Raw genomic sequence first — 24983 nt, forward strand, 5'->3', positions numbered from 1 at the left:
CTCTCTGCCAAAAAGATGAGAGCGCTCTGAAGAAATGATTTGTATGCAGTTGCTTGAATTGAAATCAGATTGGGACACAGACTGCAGATGGTCCGTTCAGCTGGAATGAAAATGGGACGTCCATGAAGAGGCATGTGTGTTGTGTTTCGGGGACACGCTGTCGGAGATGGAACCCATTAAAGCGACGGTAATGCTGTTTTTACATTCCTATGGATACAGTCCAGTTTGACTTGAGAGCAGATGAGAAACAAGAAGCGGAGGACGGGGATAAGTAAATGCAGAGAAGAAGCAGGAAAAAAACCGCCCAAAATACAACAACAATAAAAACTGATGTTTCAAAAAAATATTCCATAAACCACATTCAGTCTCCTCGGTGAGAGAGTGAAACCCAAGCATTTACATTCACAATAAAATCTGACAGACATATGGCTTGTGTCTGTAGCAAAAAGGCCCCGGACCTTTAGTGCAGTGGAGCGAGCACAAGCAATACTTTCTGTTGCCCTCTAATAAGCCCGAGTATATGAGAAAAGGCTCTGAGAACAGATAGTCCACGTCAGTCTGGCTTATGTTCCCCATGTCCCCACATATTTCCTATGTCCAGAAGCAACAATTCAACTGGATAATTGCTGTTTTTTTTTCATAAAAAGGCAGTTTGAGTATGCAAAAAGGCATTAATAAAGCATAAATAACATAAAACTGTAAGTTTGAGGTCGGCTTTACGACGTGGACTGCTCTTAGCGCCCCGACACGGACTGCTGTACTTTAAACAACCGCCCTGCGTCATTGCTGGGAGCTATTAGTGAATGTTTTTGAGCTTGTTTTGACTCAATAGGCAGGAATATGGATGAGATAACGTTGCAAAACCGAACCAGGCATTAACGTTCCTCCCCTTTTGGGTAAACTTTGCAGGTACATCAAATGCATGCTCTGGCGTTGGAGTTTACATACCTGCGAAAGCTAAACAGAGAGCATTGACTCAAGGTGTGGCCCCATATTTGTATCTGACCGCAGCTATCATGGGCACAATTGCACGGGCACATGCGCACACACACGCATGCTAACCTCGCTCTGAACAGCTGGGAGTGTTTGCAGTGTGAGCGGGTCATTCGTTCTCTTCTCTGTCTCACACAATGATCCGTGCACTGTCTATGTTTGCACTGCACCTAGCTCAAACAGCCTGTATTTCCGCCCCCCCCTCCTCGCCATTCAAGCACACACTCGGAGGCTTGGCCTCGGGTCGCGCTCGGAAAACAAGGGCCAAGTTCATTGAGAAATCAAGCAGAATTTCAAAAAGGCACCTGATACATTTGCCGTGGGTTCTCCTGCGGCATATTGATAATGTTTTGGCATTCCAGTCAGGGTCACCGAGGTATTAGTCACGCTCTGTCTCTTTTCCTTAACAATGGCGGTCACTAAGACAAACCTGCCATCAGGAGGACGCTGGCAGGCCAAGTTCACAAAGCCAGGGGAAGCCTGTTGTCCTCACTTTCACTCTCCGCTCAGTTATTGAGATGTTCATTTAAAAATAATTTGAAAATACTCCAGATCGTCTTTACAAAAGGAACAAAAGGCATTAAAAAAGGGTCGGCTGTGGCGTAGAGTGGTCGTCCTCCAACCTGAAGGTCGGCAGTTCGATCCCCAGTCTGACCCATCTGCATGCCGAAGGGTCCTTGGACAAGATGCTGAACCCTGAATGCCCCCCCCCCCCAATAGAATATCAAAGTGCTGCGAAAAGATGCACTGTATGAATGTGTGTGTGAATGGGTGAATGTAAAACTGTACTGTCAAGTGCTTTGAGTGGTCATCAAGACTAGAAAAGCGCTATATAAATACAAAAGCATTTACCATTACAATCTTTTCGCTGTCTTAAATCAAACCAAGCATGCACAATGGCATTATATTGAAACCAGATCTTTTCTCTAATTGGCATTATTCTGCTGATTAACCCGGAATAAAAGCATCTGATCAGCTAAATGTCTAAAACACACAAGTGTTAATGGACTCCCTCTCTGCATGTGCCTTTCCCCTCAATCCACCCATGCTGTTTATTTTCAACATTGCATTTGGCAGATTGAGGTTTCTGTACCAATGGCCTGATATGTTTGGATATAAGAACTTGGTTTTTTCTGTTTTGGCACAGTCGGCTGTTTTTTCATATACCATCCTGACATCAAACACTGGATCTGTAATATGTAAAGGCCATCTGTGGCGTTCGCCTGGCAGCTCTGTACTGAGGCCTAAGTATACTGGCCTGATAGACTGCGGTGTAAAGCAATGGCAAAAAAGCATTTCCCCGCAGTGCTGCCTTTTTTTCCACGTGGGCCGATGTGAAATGATATTCAGGCAAAATTTGTTGTTGATATAAGGGAGCAATTAGCTCAACCAATCATCCTTCAAGTCCTATCATGGCTCATGCCAAGATTTCGTGTTACGCAATGGTTATATTTCTCCCTCCAGGTTTAAAGCCCGTAAAGTATAGAAATAAATTACACAATGTAGATTTGATTACATTTTATTTCGTTTTGTTTATTATGTCTGCCAAAGAGGTTGTGTTTTCCTCAGTGTTTCCTTGTCTGTCATCAGGACAGGTAAAAACGACTGAGCTGATTACAATGAAATTCAAGGTTAGGACAGATTTTGGAGCGGATCTGAATAAATGTGCAGATACAGGAATTTTCTTTTTTACTTTTTTTTTACATACTGAGACGTGGCCGTAGCCTCAGCAAAAGTATGTACCCTTAGAAAGCACTTCTGGTTGTACTTTATTTTATTATAATATAATTGATTATTAAAACTAATTGAATCAAGGACATTAAGGCCAATCTAAACCAGCAGTTCTTGTTAACTTGATTTCCCAGTCATGATCACATGTCATCATCAGTTTGCGGTAGAGTAGAACTTCTGTCACGTTATCAAAGGTGATATCTGAGAGAAATCATAACCACCTGAAGTCCTGTCACCACCTGCATCATGACATGCAATTGAAAGTTTCGGCCATAGCTGATAAGTGATGTGAATGAGACTGTCTTTAATTCAGATGTCACGGCTGACTATCCCTGTACTGAGAACGAGCTACAACTAACCGCATTAAAGATATAACACAAAAACGTCACAATATCAGAATTAGAATTTAAATGAATGTATTATTTGCTCCCTAATGTGTGATTAGAGTCCCCAACTCGGATTCTGTGTGTTTGAGTGCATTTTCACTTCGAGCTGGACTTCCACCCTCAGGTGGGTTCGTGGTGTGCCGGGTTTCTGGCACAGCCTTGGGTTGGGCCTGGCATCGGGCTGCTTGTCAAACACAGGTTCTCTTTGTTGTGTCGGCCACACACTGAACCTTGCAGGGGCCTCACATACACAAAGGAATGTTTGGATGGATCCGTTACACAGCCACACACACTGCTTGTTTGCCTGTTTGACTCCACAACAGCAATCTGACGTCTAACTTGGGTCAGTGGAACTCTTGTCGTCCTCTGAGGCTGGACAGTGGACGAGGAGACGGCCAGACCAGAGGAGCGAGAGAACAATACGATTATTCTGGGTCTGGAAGGTCACAGTCAGAATCACTTACATTGTCAAGAACAATAAACATAGAAGACGTCGTTGTGGCCGCCTTGGTGAAGAGACACTGACAGCTTACCGACTTTCACTTTGCATTCCATTGAAGTGTTTCAAAGAGAAACGAGACTGCTCAGAGACAATCCCTTCTAAATACATTATCTGAGGCCATTTTTCTATTATGACTGTTGACCTCAGCTTCACCTCCTCCCCAGCGCTTCAAAAGACTAGAACCAAACAATTTGAAAGCGCAGTCAACACACACTCTATTTCAACTCTCCCTCCTGGCCTCGGGTTAACCCCACACTTTTCTCCCCGTGTGCGACTCGGTGTCTGTAAAAAGGCCACTTTGTTGTGTCTGAGCAGTGAAGCATCTCAGTGAGCAACGACTTCCTGCGAGAAATGACTGCTATTTCAACTCCAGAGCACTGGGCTGCCTGCGGTTTGTCTGTCTGTCGGTCTGGGTGTCTGCCCTCAAGAAGGAAGAAGACGTTTCCGCCGAGACAGAAGAGTGACAGCCTGCGTTGCCAAACCCAGAGTGCACCTACCAGCAGGTTCAACTGCGCCAGACCTGCTGACAGAGGGCATTCTGGGTTGTTTGACAGCAGAGGTCAAAGGACACTTTAAAGTCCTGCTGGACTTGGCCGCTCTGAGGGAGTTCCTCCTTTCTTCCTCCTCTTCCTCTCACTGTGTCGTCTTTGTGTCAGCCACAGTCCCTCCTTCTGTCTAGTGTCGGGGGGGGTTTGGGTGAAGATGACAACAGCGGCTGGTGGACACAAGAGGGGAGCCATCCTCCACAGAGATGTCGGAGCCATTACCTCAGTCCCCTTCGGCATGACAATGGTATTTTCGGTCAATGTGTAAAAAAAACTAAACCCTGTTAAAAGCTAAAGCTGTGGAGACATGAAAGGCTTCGCATTTGGCTTTTATTTCGCTGTGGTGCCACAACTTTTACTGCACGCATAGCTTCAGAGAATTGAAAGCATGTCTCCTTTGATTGAACTGACTTATAACAATTAGGCCGAGAGCAAGAGTAAAAGTCATCATCGGCTTGTGATGAGAGGCCATTGTACGCATGACATGCCAATTTAATGGTTGTATAAAGGGATTTTTTAAAGGGATGTTAGAATAAAGTCAACAAATTCCCGGATGACACCGTAACTGGTAATTTTTAAAAGATCGAATGTAAATACTTCTCTAGCTAGGATGTGCAGTGATTCTTTAGGTCAATCAAAAGGGACAAAGTTGGCCCTGATTCATTTTCAGAGCAGTATTTTATAGTCTTTGAATTCGTAACGTAACCAAACGTGACTGCAAGAAAACAGAGACTAAAATGCTCTTCCGTTCCCCACAGGCTGTTCTTCTGAGTATTTATTTTATCCAACGTAGAAATTATTCTTTCTTTGGTCGAATCAGCCACCTCCATATCTACTGGAGCCAATATTACACTTGGGATTGGTTGGCCTGTGAGTGGATTAGGACTTTTCCATTGACCAGCGGTTTGCAGAGGTTATAATCTTGCACCCCCAAAGACAGATTTCCCGTTAAGCACAGGAAAGCTGTCTGACACGACTTACTGGAATCTGGAGGAATTCGTAGCGAACGCCTGCTGGCAGCGGGTGCACAGAAAGTGGCAGATAGCAAATGTGGACAATACAATTCCTCTTCTTTTGTCCCAAGGTACACAAGGGCAATAAATGTGTCTTTCCTTTATCTTTATTTGGCTTGAGCAAAATAATGGCTCCCCAACGTGCGCTGTGCTGGCGCCGCGTGCTGTCGGACAGATAAATCATTTCATAACCAAGCGAATAAATATATTGAGGGATATATTGGTGGTAAATGGGTGGTTGGATCCTGGCACTGCGGTATGAAATTCAGATTTGACCGCTGTCATCAGGAAGCCATTCGAATGCTGATGTCTTTGGGAATCACCGCCCATCAGTGTGTGGTGCAATAAATAAGAGCAATATGTCAGATTCAGCTCAGCGCAGTGTAATCTATATCTAAAATGTCTAAGATACAATCTGCTTTGAAAAAGTATTTGTTGTCTGTGATAGTCACATGAAGATCTCTTTTATGCTCTGACAATGCTAAGACGATGCATCCATGTGCAATATTCTTAAATGTTATGAACAATATCAGGGAACATTCCAAAAAGTTGTATTTTTGGTTCACAAGTTATTGTAAAAAAAAGCCACAATTTGATGCCTTTATGAACATGATTAGCTGCCATTCACAGACACTGGGAAAAGACGGGAAAACAAAGTGACAGCAGAGTCTTCCCAGTAGATGGAGACAGAGTATTCAAGACAAAATCTAACACAATGAGCTTGTGTAATTTTGAAATCAGTCCATAGGCTCCCCTCAGTTTAGTGTGAAATGAAAACATGTAGAAGTAGAAGTTTGGTTGTTTTGTTTTGATGAGATTTAAGCAGGTTTTATCTATTTAAGTACAGTCACGAAAAAACTAAAACAGGGAACAAGTGTAAGACAAGCTGATCGTGGAGCTGCATGATTCAGAGATGTGATTAGCTGATGAGCCGACCCCTGACTCTGATCCTCGTGGACACCCAGCAGAGGGAGTTGTTGGACAAGCATTCAGACATGTGGAGGGAAGGAGGTCCTTCACTGCAGGCAGCCCCACTTACTGGAGCCTGCACCGAGCCGAGGTCTGACTTTCCCCCAGCCCCTCCGCCATCTTAATTGCCGACTTTAACTATCACTGTGGTTACGAACTGTCCCAACACTGCCCCCAGTACCAAGGGAATTACCTCTAATCTTTTAATGAAACGCAGCGTTTCCCCTTCCTGTCGAAGGGATCATATTATTTCAATCTCTGCGTCTATCGCCTGATTGTCTGAAGTGTGTGGTTGTTCATCTTTATGTGACAAAGCTGAGAGCAGAAGTCTCCTCCTCTCTTTTCTTCCTCGCTTTATTGATCACCATGAATTCAAGTTGAGACAGAACCACCAGCTGGCTGAGGGAGGCCTGCTCCCTGCTTGCACGCCACTGCACACATGAATATCATTAATAACTTCATTAGCACCTCCCTGCTGCAGCCAACACTACAGTGGATTGGATTGCCAACTGGATTGTATGTATGTGTGTGCACATGTGAGTGTGTAAGCGGCCGGTGTGGGGCGGGGGTCGTCCTGACTCTTGATTGCACAGGGCTTTCTGTATTGTGAGGAACACATCTCCTCCAATTCCAGCGCGCCATGTGATTGAAACAGTGTCTGGCTCGGACACCCCGCGCTCCTGCAGTCCCAGCAGGCGTATCGCTGTACAGTAACAGTACCCCTGTGAAGATTCAAAAAAGAGCCTGATCAAAGATCGACCCTGTGCTCACTTCTCCGAGTCAAAGTGCATTATAGCGCTGGGGGTTCAGTTTTAGCATGTAGCACAAAGCGATTTAAACATCAAACAAATGTAAATACTCTTTAATTGTACAATCTCGGGCCAATCTCGACCGGAATGAATCGTCAAAGCTGTCTCCTCTCATAATGTGTGGACAGACGTGAAAAATCTGGAATATACGGTGGTAAATATGTATATGTATAGTAATTACAAATGTACTCTGTGATCTGATTATTCCCTGGTGAGGAAATGCCATTCATGTCCATGATTGCATGGAGGAAACTTTTTAAGCCTCGCAGGGCAGCATGGTTTTTATCAGTACCCTGCATTAGTTCAGGGACAACCACAGTCCTGTGGTCACCACACTCCTCCTCAGGAACATGACTTTTTTTAGACTTCAGAGTCTTCAGAGAGAAATAGTGTTTACTTCCTTCATCAGTTTAATGTTTGTTGAATGTCAAAGCTTAAGTCTGGTGATTCTAAAAGCAATTTATCATTGTTCTCATCATCAGGAGTTCTCATGAAAAGATCAAATCTAACAATGACTCTTCCCCCACCGTCTGTGTTGTAAATCTCCAATCAGGCACAGTGATCATCCCTTCATTATGAAAAACATAGGCACTCCATTATTTTCTGTCTGTCCCATGCAGTCAATCATCCTGCTGTCAATGCTCAGTGTTGTCCTGAATCCGTGAGAGAAAATAGTCCCCAATTCATACAAATTTCCCATTAGTTTGACCAATATTAGCAAAAACCTTTGCTGTGTCAAGCTACTTTTATGAACAGATTTACTTTTGTTTAAGAAATGTTGTATATATTCATAACATTCTTTAAGTGACATGCTCAAAACAAACATATGTAGTAATTCTTCAAAGTCTCATGATTCGTGCCATATTCTTTTATTAGTTTTGTCCATTATTTCCAACACAAAGTTAGAGTAGAGTTTTCCTGTTGTAAAGTTTAGAGAGTAACTTTGTGGTTGAACTTTGATCTAATGTGCCAATTCTACTGTGCAATGAGAGATTAATAAAGACTTTTTTCCTCTGTACTCTCTTTCAGATCTGCCCACAGGTACAGGTAATCTGGTCGTACCACTAGTTTGTTTGCAGCCCTCTGATCATTTGACTGCTTGTGTTTCTCCCACCTGATCGTAGCAATGTAGAAATGTCCCACATTGCAGCAAATGTGTTGGAGCATGTGAAATGGAACTGGCAGAAATGGTGGTTGTTAAATTCAAAAACCCAGGTTATTAGAAACTGGAATCATCATTAAGTATGTCAGATCATTGAGATTATTATTGCTTTTAATTAAAATCTCAATTACTGCTTTCTTGTTTACGCAAGTTTGCTCAACATGTCACCATCTGGGCTTTCTACATGTGTCGACAAGCATCCTGAAGCAAACGTCCAGGAAATATACTGTTGCTAATTAGATTATCTTTTCCTCAAATGCTTTTTGAGGAAAAGATAAAGATAAGGTTTGGGGAAAGATACAAATCTAGAGGCACTGACCCAGTAAGAGATGCTCGCTGAGTGTGCGCCACATGTCCTACTCGTACACAATCAGTGTTTGCTGTATCCAGACCAGTTTGCACCTTTTACTGGAGCAGACCCCAGAGCCATAAACTGCTCAACTCTGACGTTCTCTGCCTGTGTAAACTCCGCTGCTCCGGCTCCCTTCTAATCACACGGGTCAAATGGAAGTTCACTGAGTATATTCACATGTGTGCCAATTGACACCGACCTCCTTCCTCTGCTTCATGTTTAGTTATCGCACGGGGTTAGAATTAACTCCCTGGTCATGTATTTTTTCAGGACAAATACCCTGTGGTCTTTACACAGCAAAAAGTAAATACAGATGCATTTAAAAAAAGTTAAAACGAGACCAACAGCCAAAATGAAATTACAGAGCTCCATTAGCGCCTGGTGATTTATTATGCCTGTTTCCCCTTAGATCTCTTTTTCTTTTTTTCTCGTCGACAATTTTTTTACGTGAGCCATCTCGGCTGTTTCAAACTCATACTCCGCCCCGCCTCTCCCCCTTCTGCCTCTGTCATTGGGGGAGTCAGCTCTCTGTCTGTGATGCAAGCAAATTTGTGGTGATGCCGATGCTAAGCGACACCCGGGATAGGGGGAGCGCCCAGGGTGCTGATTTGGCCTGTGCGCGGAGGGAGGGGTGAAGGGAGGGAAGGAGTGACGCAGAGAGGGACAGAACTGTCTCCGGTGTATCAGCCGATATGTCTTCGGCACGGCTCCCTGGTGATGGACCGGCTTTGTCTGAACAGGCTTGTGAGCATTTTGGATGCAAAAGCCAAATAGATACACAAGGTTTGATTACGGCTTATGGTGAGTGGTTTACAGTAAAATACACTGTGAATGCCTCTATAAAAATAGCCTTCTTGCAAATGAGTCATATTTTCCTCTCCACACATACTGTATGTTCATTTTTTTTACAGTCTTTTTCACAGTCCTCCGACTCTTAAAGATCGTTGACCTTGCCTGACCCTTGAGCGTTCCACCACAGAGGAACTGATTGTTCTGGCCACGGCCACACACAATACATGTTTGCCATCTCTGGGACCAGCAGGAGGGGGGGGATATACAGTAATCGCATTGTGAAGTGATCAGCGTTGATTGCTCCAAGTTCTTTGAGATCAATTACTGTAATGGGGAAAGAGTGTGTTTTTCTGTGATAAATCCATAAGTCTGACCATTAATTACACTAATGTCTTTCCTGTTGTTTTCTCAGCCATCACGGCACTGGCAGCCGACTGCAGACGATAATGCTGGTTTGCAGCGCGAGGCCAACATGGCCGCTTCATAAACAGAAAAGCATCATTCGTCATGGCTGCTTTTGACAGATCATGACATGTGATGAATAACACATGCCGTGTTAAGTAAGAGCGCCGCAGCAGTGCTGCAGTGGGGATGGCCCAACAGGCCGTCTGAATCGAGGAGAGATCTTTTGGGTCAGCCGGAGGGTGGAAAAAAATCCCTCACATGGAGACGGTCCAAGAGCACTGATGGGGGGGGATCAGATGCGGTAATGCCCCGACAAACAACAGGGCCAGGGCACATGAGGTAAACATTAGATGCCACATGCAAAAATCACTTGTGCACTGACACATGCAAACGCACTGCACGGAGAAATATATACTCACATGATGAATGCAATTGGGAATGCAAAACAGATAATATATCAACATTCTTATACATGCTGCATGTATTTGTATGAATGTCGCGGCAAAACCAGATTTCTCGCTGTATTCCGATATGTGAATCTGCAGCCGACTGGTTTTCATTTGCGCCGGCCGGGGTGAGCCGGTTCATGGAGTCCCGAAAATAGACAGTTCATCTGGGTGTGCTATCAAGGCTTGCCCCACATCTTGTTAAGGCACGTCTGCCAGCCTATCTTAGCCTATCACTGCGCTGTGAAGGAAAACAAACAAGACCCACACACACACACATCCACACACACATAGACACACATAGACACACACACACATAGACACACACACACACACCTAGGCTCAACTCAGGCCCTCATCCTTTCAGACGTGTCCTTAAAAAACAGGTCACAGGTAAACTGAGGAGAGACCCACGCCTTGTTTGTTTTACAGCTTTGCCCTCGTGTTAGTGTCAGCGTGACTTTCTTGCAGAACGCAGCATATGGGCCAGCTTTTGTCAGCTATAATAGGATGAAGTGCCAGACCCGAAGTGCCAGGGGGAGTCCACGTGACTGCTTTACCTGAGATGACCCCTCTCCACATGATCGTGACTCACAGTATGGGTGGTGCTGTGTTTTTTTTTTACGCCTCCTGTAATAATGTAATATGACCTGCTGTGCACCTTAGACTGAATGGTTTGCACTGGAGCTTGTAGAGATATTTAACAGTCTTGTGTTGTTTTTTTTACATTTACAGTGATTTATTATAAATATCATTAAGCTATATTTCACTCCACAGATTGGATCAGGATAAGGTCAGGATAAATTCTGAATCCCAATGATTCCATATTAATTGAATAAGAATTTGTTATTGACCAAACTGCTCGCACATGACTACAGAAAACGTTCCTATTAAATATATATATTTACTAAACACAAAGACACAATGAGGGTAGACTCCAAGATCAGCATATTTTAAACTGTTGACTACTGGGAATACTATTCCATTTGCACGGGAGTATTATAGTAATATGATCTTGAACAACTGTTTGTGTACCATACAAATTACAAACCAGTATTCCCAGAGAGTGTAAAGCAAATGATCATGTATCAGCCGGGCAGATAAATAACTAACTCATAAACTAATTTATGAGTGGAAACAGAACTATAATTTGCCACAAATAAGCTGGATATGCATTAGATATGATCCTAGTTGTGTGCCCTTAAATAGTAATGTAATGTATGTAAAGTATAATGTTTCATACACTGATCTGTTTTTTTAAACTCCATTTTACTCTAATTAAGAGTTTTCCCTTTTATAATTGGAGACTCGCCTTCTGAAATCTCAGTTTTTCAACCTGTAAATAAACCGCTGATGACTTTTTATGGTTTCACCTCAGAGAGTTGAAGGACGCTGCTGCAAAGTAACATGAGCCACATAAGCATAGGCTGGCAGAGTGGTTATGTATTTTCCATGTGTTACTTCCATTTATTCTTGATTAGATATACAGTCGCTTCAGAAAGTACCTCTTCACTTTCTGCACACATTGACGGTGAAGGTTTTATTTTCACTGGATACAGTTGCACAGTTCACCCACTGCTGCATCATGTCTTGCTTGAGAAGTGTCTAGATCTTGACTTGAGTGGAAAAGTGACTTGATTTGATCAAGTTTAGAAAAAGTACGCACCTCTGAACATGATCTCATAAAAAAACCTAAAGTTCAAATAACTTGTAGACCTCCACACAATTATAGTGCAGCACAGACCTGAGAAAAGGTATAAAATACTATTTCTTAAGCTTTGAGTGTTCCCATGAGCATAGAGGCCTCAGTAATACAAATCTATCATATAATAGCACCAGGACTCTTGCAAGAGTTGCCTGTCTTCCCAAACTGAGCAAGTACGAAAGAAAGGCCAACAATCACTCCACCAGAGTTTCAAAAGTTCTCTGCAGAGATGAGAGAACCTGCCGGAAAGATAACCCTCTCAGGAGCCCCTCACTAATAAGGCCTTTATAATAGAGTGGCCAGACACAAGCCACTTTGAGTTAAAGGCACATGACAGCCCTGTTTTTTTTCCAAGTGGCTGTTAAAGGAGAACATGAGGAAATATATTCTTCGGTCTGACGAGACAAAATTAAATTATTTGGTGGCAGCATCCTGGTATGGGAGGAAGTGGGCTTCTCAGCAGCCGAGACAGGGATTGGCTTGAACCTAGGGGGTGGTTCTCCTCTTAATGCAACGATATCCTAAAGCACAGAGCCAAGAAAACACTAAAGTGGCTTAGAGACAAGTTTCTGACCTTGTCCTTGAGTGACCGAAGCAAAGTCCAGACAAAGTCGGGAGAGATCTGGGGACGACAGTTCAAGGACGTTCCTTATCCAATTTGATGGAGCTTGAGGATCAGTCTGTAAGAATGGGATAAACTGCCCCAAACCGGGTGTTGCAACCTTGTTGAGACATAGGAAGAGTTGCCAAAGGGGCAATGAACCCTGGTTTGTTTGACCTGGACAGAGATCACCACCTCTTTTGGTTGGACTGGGGGTCTGACTAGTTTACAAAGTTTTTCTTGGTGTTTTTTTCCCCACCTAATTGGCAGCTGGTATGAAACAATGTTTAAACACCAGCTCTCCCTCACAATAGAGCCGCACGACTTTCTTTTTTTCTGGCCAATATACAGGCAGTCAGACCACGTAGCTTTTTCTTGCTTTGATAAGTAAAATAAACTTCGACGTACAATGTTATACGAATTAAATTAGCACTTTGTCAAAAACATTAGAGAGAAATGATTGGGAAATCATGGAGAGAGGGACTTAGACTACACTACATTGTAGGCCACATTAAACATTTCCAACAGCTTAGATTGAACTGAAAGAATAATGACACCAAAGTTCACCAAGCACTAATTTATTAGCCCAACTTTCAATGTCTTATCATTTATTTTCATGCAAATTACCAATACTTGAATAAAAAAATATAAATATTATAATATATTGAATTGTAAATGTTGGATTTACCTGAAATCTACTTAATATCCAAGTGTACATCGTACTACTTGTATTTTTCAAAAACAAATAAAATGAGGGCATGTCAAGATAATTTGTGTTTGACAAACCAAAATGATACGGTGTATTATCAAGACATTGGTGCGGCGTTGTTGGGGAAGCCGTGGGAAAGGTAGTAGCAGGTTCACCCGACATATCACCGTGAACTGAACTAATTGAAGATTATGGTAGGGAGTATGCCATGCCTCTGCCAGTAGATAATCCCTCATCAGCTGCCATCTGGACTCAGACTGAGGAGTACATTTCATGGAGGGACTCCCCCCATGGAGCTGCAGAAACTGAGAGGCAGCCCTGTTTAATTACCAGCCTTATGAACAGCACTCAGAGCTGGTGGAGCACAGGCTGGGGTGGGACGGCCGAACAAGGTTCTCTGGAGCCTTGTGGGGTGGGGGAAGGTGGGCGAGGGAATGCCTAGCTGCCAAACTGTGGAAAACATGAACAATGAGATTTTGTTTTGACTGAAGGCTGTGCAGCTTTGCCTCAGTTGCCATTGTCTCCCCGGCTTTTTCTTAAGCCCTCGCAGGTTACAAATCCAGACGCATATTGAGTCATTCATGCATCGGTCAATGACAGGGTGAAGCCCATGTAGGGCCTCCTGCTGGGACTTTAATGAACATGTTTTCCGAGGGAGGTAGCTCTGGAAGTTAACAGACTAGCACGAGGGAGAATGTGAGAGCGTTAGCGACAGCCAAGAGCTGGAGGGCTGCTGCCAGGCTTGTTTGATTTCATGCAGCATTTTTTAGGGGTGTATTAACGCAGTGGTTGGTGGTCTGGGCACCAAAATTTAGATGAAACATGAACTTTATGCTTTTTGCAACAAAAAATAAGGAAGCTATTTTCTCAATCCAACGCAAATGAAGGAATCCACAACACATTTGGAGGATCAGATGTAGAAATAAGGTACAAAACCCCAGTGAGAAGGCCTCTTTGTGCAAAGAAGCTTTTTTCTTCAGAGGGCAGAGGGCGAGCAAGGAGAACCTTAGCAAAGCATTCTGTTTACAAATAAGCATGGCTTAGTGTGCAAAGAGCCTCCAGACAGTCTCAGGTCAAGGACCCTTGAAGCAAAACATCTCACCACGGCCTCAGGAGACCTCATCGCTGTGGCCCATAGCTGGAATTCACATGCTTATGGATGATTGTGAGTCGTAATCCGTAATCTAAATATCAAGTGGGATTTTTGCATTTGCAAACATGTTGTGTCTGGACTCTTGATCGAGCAGCACAAGAGATTCATTGTGTAAAGCACAGTGTAGAATTAGGGTGAGGGCATATGTATTCAGGGGCCGTCACACAACTGTTTGATTGACTTTAAATCAAATAAAAAATAAATAAATTAGCTTTTTCACTTGTGTGGTAGTGGAGTGTGTGGGTAATGATCGAGCAGCTGTGCTGGTGAGAAAATCTAATCTTCCACTAGTTCAAGGTCATTACAATAAAAAATGGAAACGTGAGAACACAGTATATTGAATAAATAACTGATGGATAATATTTTTATTAGCAATTGGACATGCGAAAACTATTTGAAAACTTGCCTAATCAATTTTTTTTTTAATAAACTATGAGAAATTGTACAAGTTTAACATACAGCTAGTAGTGTTAGGAAAACTTAAGCAATTCACTTTGGTAAAAGTACAAATACAATTTACAAACAACGTTTTCCAAATATATCTCTATCTTTACAACTCTTGTTATTGATCAATTTTAAGAATGAAAAATGAAAAGAATATGAACATGAAAAGCAATGCATTTTAAAATATATAGTGAAGTAGAAGTACAGATATGTGATGATACATGAAGTGGAGTAAAAGTGACCTAGTTAGTTAAAGTAATGATACATGAAAGATGTACTTTTGTACTTTAGCACATTTTGACTAAGTCCTGAACATGAGGACACTTCATGACTAGACGACCTGGGTGTGGATTCCTCAACCTCTCAGACGACGCAGATCGTGAAATCTTTTTTGTGGAAATAACAAAACCATCTTGTGCCTTTTGTGCCGTAAGCTTTGGTCTTTCTTCCACCTCCCTCAGGAAACTCCCTTCTGATGCAGCATGACAGGCCTGCATGACGTACACAACGCTGACTGTCATGGTCTCTGACTAAACGTGGCTAAACTCGGCTGAATCTAAGTGCGACCGCTCTGATCCAGCGGTGAGCGTGTAATTAATCAAAGTACTGAGGCAGAGCAGAAGTGTCTCCCGAACAGCTTGACATCCAGTCGGCAGAAGTGATTTCATTTTTAACGAGCAGATTCACGGTGTGTCTTTGTGCACCGGTCTGAGTCTGGAGCTGCCAGACAGGTGGGTGTTGAGGACAAAGCCTTCGTGGGGCTTCCAGAGACTGGAGCTCATGTCAGGGTCCCATACATGTTCTCTACTGAGCACCAGCACTCCTCTGAAGACCAACAGCAGCCATGACCGTCACACATGATCCAGATTCAAACTCATTTCAGAGATCACTAAGGTTTATCCTAACTTAAAACAGCCTGAAATAAGTGACGCTGTTGACATAGCTCTCTGTGAGGGGCAGTGTATCACACATGCACATCCATGGATTACTTGCTGGTGCTGATTAACAATCACAGCAACACAAAGGATGAACAATATAGAGGTTTATTTAACATAGACATGACTGACGTTTGAACCACTGATGATTTTCCTCATGTGTTGTTCTAGTTTCTCAACATATGGCCAAACAAAGTCGATCTGATGTCACACAGATATGTTAGTCTCACACGAGGTGGGCAACTAATGTATGTTAATATAATTAAAAGAATAATCATTTATTTGTTTGATGTGAACTGATAAATCAGTTTTCACAAAATAATGCAGCTGCAGCCCGTGAGCATTTGGCCTTTTTGTTTAACAAAAGTGACTTCATGGTTACTGGAATATTAAAAATAGTCAGGGTTAGGGTTAGTCAATTCTCAGGGTTAGTCAATTCTCCATTGACAATAAATCAATTGTTTCAGTTCTGGTCATGGCCTACTTAGAAAAGTATAGTTTTCAACCTACTGAAAACAACTTTTGAATTGAGTCCATGCTGGATAAAGAATAAGAGCTTTTTTTTCCTCGCCTGCTATTTTACATTGATATTCAAATAAGCAACACTGACATATATTTTTTATTCAGGGACATTGCAGCCACATGTTATGTTGCAGGTTGAGAAGTGAAAGACACGCATTCTGAATTACAAGCCCTTGATTAGTTAGACAAATTTCATAAACTTTGTAGACAGATTAAAAGAGGACTACGGAAGAAACTATCCCAACACAAGCTACAAACTGAACCATTTGTCCCAGTGCATTAAAGCTGAAGTGAACACATGTTATTAAGGGACAGGAAGTTCTTTCATTCTGGAAACAGTCAGATATTTGATGTCATTTCATTTGGCACGAGCTCATAGTGCCTAACTCTTGGCCTGAGTTTGCCGCTCTGTGAACCCAGTCACCCTGCCCAGTAATCCTCGCTCTCCTTAACTGCAGTGACTCTGTCACATGAACGGCAGAGCCTGAAAGCCGTGCACGCACAGTTGAGGGAGGACACGTCACAGCGCCACACTCATGCACGGCTAATCTCATTACCCTTGTCTCTATGCAGGATGGGGTCAACAGGGTTGTGTTGCCTGTGCCACAGCGGTGCACCAGGATCAAAATGATCACGAATTTTCGGCGAGGCTTCACAGAAACATGAGTCACAGCAGGGCGAGAGGCGGTTCGTATTAATAGCTGCTATCGAGAGGCCTAAGTGGCCCGGCTGCAGAGCAGGGCACGTTGCTTGGTGAAAGTTGTTTTGCATGTCCACGAGGAAAAGTCAGCGCAGCCCGTGTTTACTGTCTGTCAAGTCCGGTACTTTAGAGCAGTTCATGCAACAGGTGCAACTGAAGACACAGTGGGAGTTATTCTGAGTGATGGCTCAAGTCACCATTAAAACATCCCTCAGGCCACTCAGTGTGTCTGAAGGACTGCAGAGTGAGTGACTCCACCGCTTAAGTGCACTTGGTACGGAGGACACTCGACTGCAGAGATAAAAAATACACAAGTGTTTATCCCAAAAATATCCCTTCAGGAACACGTGCAATGCAAAACAATTTATGAGAATAATTGTCTTTTCTGCAGCTGCAATGCACAGAAACCATTTGATCAATCAGTTCTGTCGGAGTACCCAGTTTCTTTTTTTTAAGTAGGGCCTCTGCTTGGTGAAATAGAAGGAATTCAAAAGTCTAAAATAAAGCTGTTGTTCACCAATCACAAGGCAGCATTGGCTTCTCAACCTGACCTAAAAAGTAAAACGTTCGCTATTATTAAGTGCGGTATATATTGAGGTGATTCTAAATAACAAATATCTTAACTTTTTAGACTTTTTAGTCCCTGTTCTGTTAACAAATGTACATAATCACGTATCAGCTAAAGCAGATGTTCTCCCCTTTGTGTGTGTTTGCCCGAGCATCGCTGATATTCATCTTTCCACTTGGTCACTTGTAAAACATAAAAAATCACCAGTTAACTTTTTGTATGATCCTTCTCAAACGAGACTAAATCCAAATTCCTTGTAAAAAAATCACCTGCAAGTTGCTCTTTAAAGTATAACAATAATTATGTATGTGCTTCAACTACTAAATATGAAAGTAAATGAACTTCTCCAGCTCATGGGGCAATTTCTCTAGGTCAGGTCCTGTCACCTCTGTGTGCTATTGATCAGTCCTCCAGCAGCACAGATTAACTCTCATGCGTCCTGCAGCCAGATTGGACCAGACGACACGACTCTGACTGTGTGGCCACCATGGCTCCATGGCATGAACCAAACTAACTCTGGAGTCATTTCTTCTCCAGAGGCACATCGATGAAGCCATAACCTGAACCCTCCACAAAGACCAGATGAACAGTTAGTCTCTACCACAATCTGCTCCAGTCAAAAAGAAGAAGCTTTCTGAATGTGATATTAACTCGCAGCTCAGCCTTTGTGTACAGTGCGGTGAGTCAGAGTCGCCGTACAGCCGCGCAGAGCGCACAGATTGGGGACAGCAGCAGCAGCAGCAGCGGATGAATCCAGATGAGAAGCTTTCTGTGGGGATGCATGTGTTTAATCCTGTCCTCACGTCAACTCGTCAAACCACCTTGTAGATTACAGCCCGGGCGGAGGATCACTTTCTTTCGCTGCTGCAACCATATGGAGTGCGGTGGCGGTGGCACGCACGCACGCACAGCACGCACCCGCACGCACCGGGTCCTTCAGACAGAGGAGTCGTCCTCACTGCAACTTGTTGTGAAGCAGCTGCAGGGACAACAGAGGAGAGGACATCGGTCTCCTTTCGGTCGGTGGCGTCAAAGGGGGAGACTTGGAGGTGACAGGCACGGAGCGCGTGGTGCGTTCAGACGGTGAGTCCACTGCAACTTTTATCTTTATCTGTGTTTGACATGTTCTGAAAATTACTCAGCCCTAATTCATTTCACACAACATTAGCTATGTGTGGAAAATAAACACAATATAGAATTGATCCTGGAACATAAAATGTGTCCTTTGTGCACATTAGAGACTTTACGGTGATTTTCACTGAAAGAGTTGGTTTTTCTTCGTGGTCAGGTTTTTTAAAAGCCACTATTAAATCTGAAAACGACCCTTTTATTTGTTACAATCAATATTTTTTTTTTAGCTTTTGTGTTATATACACAATGTTGCACTTATTGTGTGCATTTTCTCCATTGTTTGCCGTATTTGTTCACAGTGCCCCTTGTGTAATGCGACAGCAGGTTCATTGTCACAGGAAGATGTTTTTCTTCCACAGAACTAAATGTTGTCATCAACATTGTTCAGGTTCAGTGTAATTGATGCAGCTGATGAGATCACACCTTGATAAAAATGTAACACATGTGGATATGATTCATGCACCACTACAGTTATTAGTTTGTCTTCTGTTTAAAATGTTGAAATAAAGAAGCACATTTGTAATGATACTGAAAAGGATGAGGGGTGAGGAAATTGATCAGTTCAGGATGTAAGTCATTTTTAAATAATATTGATGCATCGTATAGATATGGAAGCAAATGTGCAACTTTAAAAGATGAAAGATCTCTGAGAAGGTTTAAATGTAGAAATATTGGACGTAAATATACATAAGTGTAATTTTAACAAGACTATTATGTCAGACTGTGGTGTAGAGGAAGAATACCCAATCAGTAATTATTAAAAAATATAAAAACAACAGTACACCGTACACATAAAAGCTGCTTTAATGTTTGTTCAGATAATTCGTTAGAACAAAGAGATGCAGTATCTCGTGTGGATCGGGTGGTTCACTAACGTTTGTAATATTTGCAGTATATTGACAAAACATATTTTTTCATTTTAATATATCCTGCAGTATGAATTGGTGATCATCATTTAGTTGCAGTAGATGCACCTGCATCATGAAGTAATAAACAATGATCCACTCAAAATACCTGTCTCTGACACCATGTGCATGACCTGCCCTCATGGCTTTGACAGTGTCTGTAGAAAAAAGAAACAACTGAACAATTCTCATTTCAACATGTTTCATATCACAGTGTCAAGTCAGTTGAAGGTGTATTTGGGATATTTATCAGATTCCTATTTTCGGAACAAAACAGTAGGACAAACTGTTGTAGAAGTAAAAAAAGAAGTTAAGTAAAACCCTCTAATGGAACTTAATAATATTAACAATGAAGCTGTTGTTGACCAGCCCTCTTTTAAAGGTTAGAAATAAACTCCTGCCTCCTGGTGTACCCCCGTATCGAGCCTCCTTTGCTCTTTTCATCCACCACAATGCTCAGATTTCTGCACCATTTGAAATGAGTCGTTTAACTCTTGGTTAATTCTGAACAGTCTTTACTGTCTTTTTCTTTACAGATTTGCATGATTTTGTGTAAATTCAGCATTTTCTGACAACACAAGAGGTTAACATGGCCGGCTTATTCTCACTTCTGCCTCTGTGCATATGTGTGTGTGTGTGTGTGTGTGTGTGTGCACAACTCTTTAAATTGCTGCATTTTCCTGTTTTTCCTTTATTCCTGATAGAGGTCATCAGGTAATAGCTGTGTGCAGTGCGGCGCTCGCCGGGTGCACGTCCGGTGAATCATTAATTATATTACAGCAGCTAATAAAGCTTTGGAGGCATAATTTGATGAGTAAGCATGGTCTCAGAGCCGACGGTGAAACGATGATGATTTAGTCCGACAGTAAAATAACTAACAATGTGACATCTTTCACGCAAACAGATCGTGGTAAGTGAATATTTTTCATCCTTCATGTGCTTCCTCGATCCCCCCCTTCTCATTTTCCTGCGATTACTCCCGTGCTCTAATATCATATCTGCCGCAAATCACCGATGCAATACGAAACAGCTGTACAAATATTTACTGTCAAGTAGTAGCAGCCGAGTTATACGAGCATTAAGCTCCTGGCAGAACTCTACACAGGGATTTTTATCTTTTCTGTGTAACATAATGCTCGATGTTTACTCAGCAGCCCGATCGAATTTTACTGCGAGTCTTAATAAGTGGATATATACTAAGTGAGTTACTCTCCGGCAACACAAGCCGTAGATATCATGTTATGCTGACAGACTTTTAACAGGCCACCGCTTTGTGGAGTTTTTTGGTGGTAGTTCTTATTATTTTGTGACATTAGTAATGATGAGAGACCACTGCTGTAAATTGATTGTTTATTGAGATGTGTATTGGTGATGAGCGTCCGGTGCTTGCTGTCCTGCAGCCGACTGTTGACTGGGATCCTGCTGTGGTGAAACAGAGCAGGTGAACATTGTCAGGCAGCAGAGGCCGACAAACCAAGAAACCAGCCTCGTGGACACATGCTGACTGATGCATAACTTTCCTTTGTATTCCTAAACAGTGCCGCTGCTGCACAGAAAGCTGTTAAAACCCGGTTTGTCCCATCACCGAACAGAGTACAGTACAAGTTCAAATGGCATGCGACCACCTCAGCTGTGTTCTTTCTTTCCTGCAAAGAGTTTAGGTTTGGTGATTTCCCCCTGTGACTTTGAAAGCGTGACCCACGTTCTTATCTGTGTCTCTGTTTAGGGCTTTTTATGTGCATGACCTAATTCCATTGCGACCAAAGAATCTGCAGTGATGGCTTGCATGGTCATGTGTATGGGTGTGCACACGCATTTGTCCGTGTACGTGCATGATTGAGAGCGCACGCTCCTCCTCCCTCCACCTAGTTGCTTCCTTGTAAAGCCGACAGAGAGCACACTAAGTTCATCTAAGGACAGGGAAATGATTTTCTTTTCAACGTGAAGCATTTTGGAAAAATGAGCCTCTGGACTGAATTGCCCCGGCAATTTGGCATGTTTCTTCATTCTGCTTCACTGTCTATTTTGGCTGAACTTGCAGTTCTTCACTTTGCTGCCAAGAAAACTTCAGGTCCTATACAACAGGCAGAGCCAGTTTCTGGGACTGCCGTGGCCTGTAAGCAAATAAAGTAAATCTCTGCAGACTGCTGCCATAGCTTCCTGTTTATCTGTGAATTCCAAAGAGAAAAGAGCGAGGCACCTCTGTACTGTAAATCCAGTGTTCCCCCACAGGGAGGACGATACTGTACCTCTGTTAGCTTTATACCTTCAGTTTCTAACCCTAACTGCACAGGGAAAATGACACGAGCCGACTTTTTCATAGACGTGTTACTTGGACCCTTTCTCTTGTTTGAAGCCATTTTTGAAAAAAAGGTATCTGCTCTCTCGCTCAGGCAGTTTAGAGAGCGAAACTCTGCAGTGCAGTGAAAGAAAGTGGGAGTGGGAGTGGTTTTGGGACGTAGACAGGGAGGGAGGGAGGGAGATGGAGGGGAGAAGGGGGCGATTTTTTAAATTTCGCAGTCAGTCTGTCCCCCTTATAATTCTACCCCCCCCCTCCATTAGACGGCGCTGAGAGGGGGAGTAGGAGTGGCCTGTGTTGAGGTCTGCATGAGCCAGTGGTGGGCTTGTGGCAGCCGGCAGCTGGGCTCTCACTACCTTACAGTACGTCCTCCAGCTCTAGCCTGAATTATGAAGGCTCGGGAATGGCAGTCAGCCTAATTACAATGACTGATTGCCTGTCCGTTGGCATTTCTCAGACAGGGATTGTTGTGTGTGTGTGTGTGTGTGTGTGTGTGTGTGTGTGTGTGTGTGCAGGATACGAGGTGGAGGGAGGAGGGCCTTTTCTCATTGGCCTTCCCCTCTCTTTCTTTGCATGAGAACAGCCAGATATTGAGACCTGATTGGTCGGAGCGGAAAGGAGATGTTTCACGGGGCAGAAATAGTGGGAAGCCAGAGACAGGTGATGTTGCACTGACGACGTTTTGTTGCATATTTGGTCGTCGTAAAATTCCACTAAAAATAATCAGTAGCATTAAAGCTGAGCCGCTGGGGAACCATTCGCTGATCCTTAAACGTGTCCCATCTTCAGCCTGTTGACTTCTCGTTGAGCATTTTCCTCAAATGTTCCACTGGCTTTGTAAAAATGAAAATAAAAAAAGGGGAAAGGAGAGGTCCTGAATTGGCCATTTGTATGTCAGCAAAGCACTCAGAGGTGTGATGTGTGTGTTAAGTGGAAGCTGGTTTGAGTTGGTCTGCCCTGCTTTGTCCATTGCTTTGGCTTTTGTTCCTCCAGTAATGAATTGTGGAAGCCTTGGCATCGGCTTGAGTGTCTCATAGCAACTGAGCAGAGAGAGAGGGGAGAGCTGGTAAACGGAGACTGGGCCAGGGGGAGATCATGTGCTTCTGTCTAAAGGGCAAGACCAGACCAGACCATCGTTTGGGGCGAGGAAATAATCCGAGTGGACGGTTGGTCTCGTAACCGATTCGTCATTATTTCTTTGCTTTATTTCCAATGACAGCATTTTTGGGTGGGGCCTGAGGTATTAGCATGTAAATCTGTATTTAATACGGACAATTCTGTATTTATATAAAGTTTATCTTGTGTTGTTGACCACTCAAAGGGCTTTACAGTGCAGTTTGGCCATTCATCCATTCACACACCCATTCATAGAGTGCATCTAGATGCAGCACTTTCTCTATCATACATCAATCCCACACTGCCGGCAGTATCCTGCCCAAGGGCACTTCAGCGTAGAGACGGGGATCAAACCACTGACTTTCTTTCTCCTCTGCCACAGCTGCCCCATTCTCTGAAAAGTGTCTTTCATTACTATGTATTTTTCCACTGCCTAGACTACTTGTACTGTAACCCTGCAGAGAAGTTAAGAGACCATCATATTAAAAAAAGAAGAATGCACCAACATAGTCCGTCTGGTCTGGTGACACAGACCATATTTTTAGTTTGTTTCTGTTCCTGCTCCCTTCTGACGCACGTCTGAAACTAAATATAAAGCAACGAATAACTTTCCAAACGTCCTACTGCTTCACAATTTTCTATTTTAAACATTCGTGGACTCTGGTACCGTTGAGCTGCTGAAGCTAATTGTGTTGATCACCTCCTGACAGTTAAGCAGCTAGAACATCCAGTGCTTTCATTCAAGAGCTGAAACCTAGGAACACTCTGTGGTCATAGCAGGTCTCAGGTCAACTTTCACCTGAAGCTGTGTGTATTTGTGCGTGAGTGTGTGCGCACACACCAGGGCCGGTCTTTTATTAAGCGCGGTCAGCACTGAAGCCTGGCCATGTTTGCCCTGTGACCCAGACACTACCTGTCTGCTGCCATGGTTACAGGGGTAGAGCAGGTTTAGTGGCCTGACTCCAGGGATTACTTTCCCTGGTCTTAACAATCAGCGCTGTGCCCCTAGTGGCTGTAAAATGGACCAAACTGGCCCCTAACAGTTAAGGGAGCTCTACAGTTTGCCCTCGGTGGCCTTTAAAACTGTTCTAAGTGCTGTGTAAGGGATTAGACCTGTACGGCGTAATTGCTCTGGTGTCAGTGACTGTCCCTGTGTGATCTGAATCACTTGTAGTGATAAGCTCTCATAAATAAAGGAGCTCTCGGTGCACACTGGATGTTGAATCCATATTCTTTGTCTTTTGAAATTAAATTTTTATCAGCAAAATACACTTTTTACAGCTGCACTGAAAATATCTTCTCTTTCTGTTTACCCAACAGATCAGTGGTGAGGAAACAGAAGCCCTGAAACAACCACTGTGAGTTCGTTTTTTATATATACAACCTGAACAGCTGTAAAACATATAGAGGTCATGCATTGAATAGATATTTAAATGTTTAAATGTAAACCTTTTTTTGACTAGACAGGCTGTTTGTGTCATATAGTTGGTAAAATTATGCAATGATAGTTCACACTATGGACAGAATAACAGAGGCAGTATATTGTTTTATAAAACGGTATTATGTAATTTATCACTACATTGTGGTGCAATGTAAAAAACATTTCCCCATACTATTAAGACTTTATTCTCGTCAAATTCAAAATGTTGAATTATAATATTACGAATATTTTCTAGTAATCTTATGACTTTACTGTCACAATATTATGACTTTATTTTCGTAACTTTACGTCATTAGTATTGACATCTTAAATGTTAATGTTCCATCATAGCATTACTATATATTTTGGATGTTGATTCAATTGTGTTCTATAACACATCTGCTGCATAACTTGAGTCTAACATTACACACGGGAGAAATGGTTGACTGTGCAGAGAGGGGGGGTGATTTAGTTTTTAATGCCTGACTCCTTTACGGAAACGTGGTTATCAATCTCTCTCTCTCTCTCCCTTTGCACTTCATTCTAAGAAGTTACAGATCACACTGTAACTACTTGAAAGATTAAAGTTCAGCACCGGGGTCCTTCTCGCTCGTTCTGTCTTGACCTGAAATTGCACAACGACTGAAAACAGCGGCGGGACTTGATTTGC

Source organism: Pleuronectes platessa, chromosome 7 (assembly GCF_947347685.1).
Source record: "Pleuronectes platessa chromosome 7, fPlePla1.1, whole genome shotgun sequence".
Lineage (NCBI taxonomy): Eukaryota > Metazoa > Chordata > Actinopteri > Pleuronectiformes > Pleuronectidae > Pleuronectes > Pleuronectes platessa.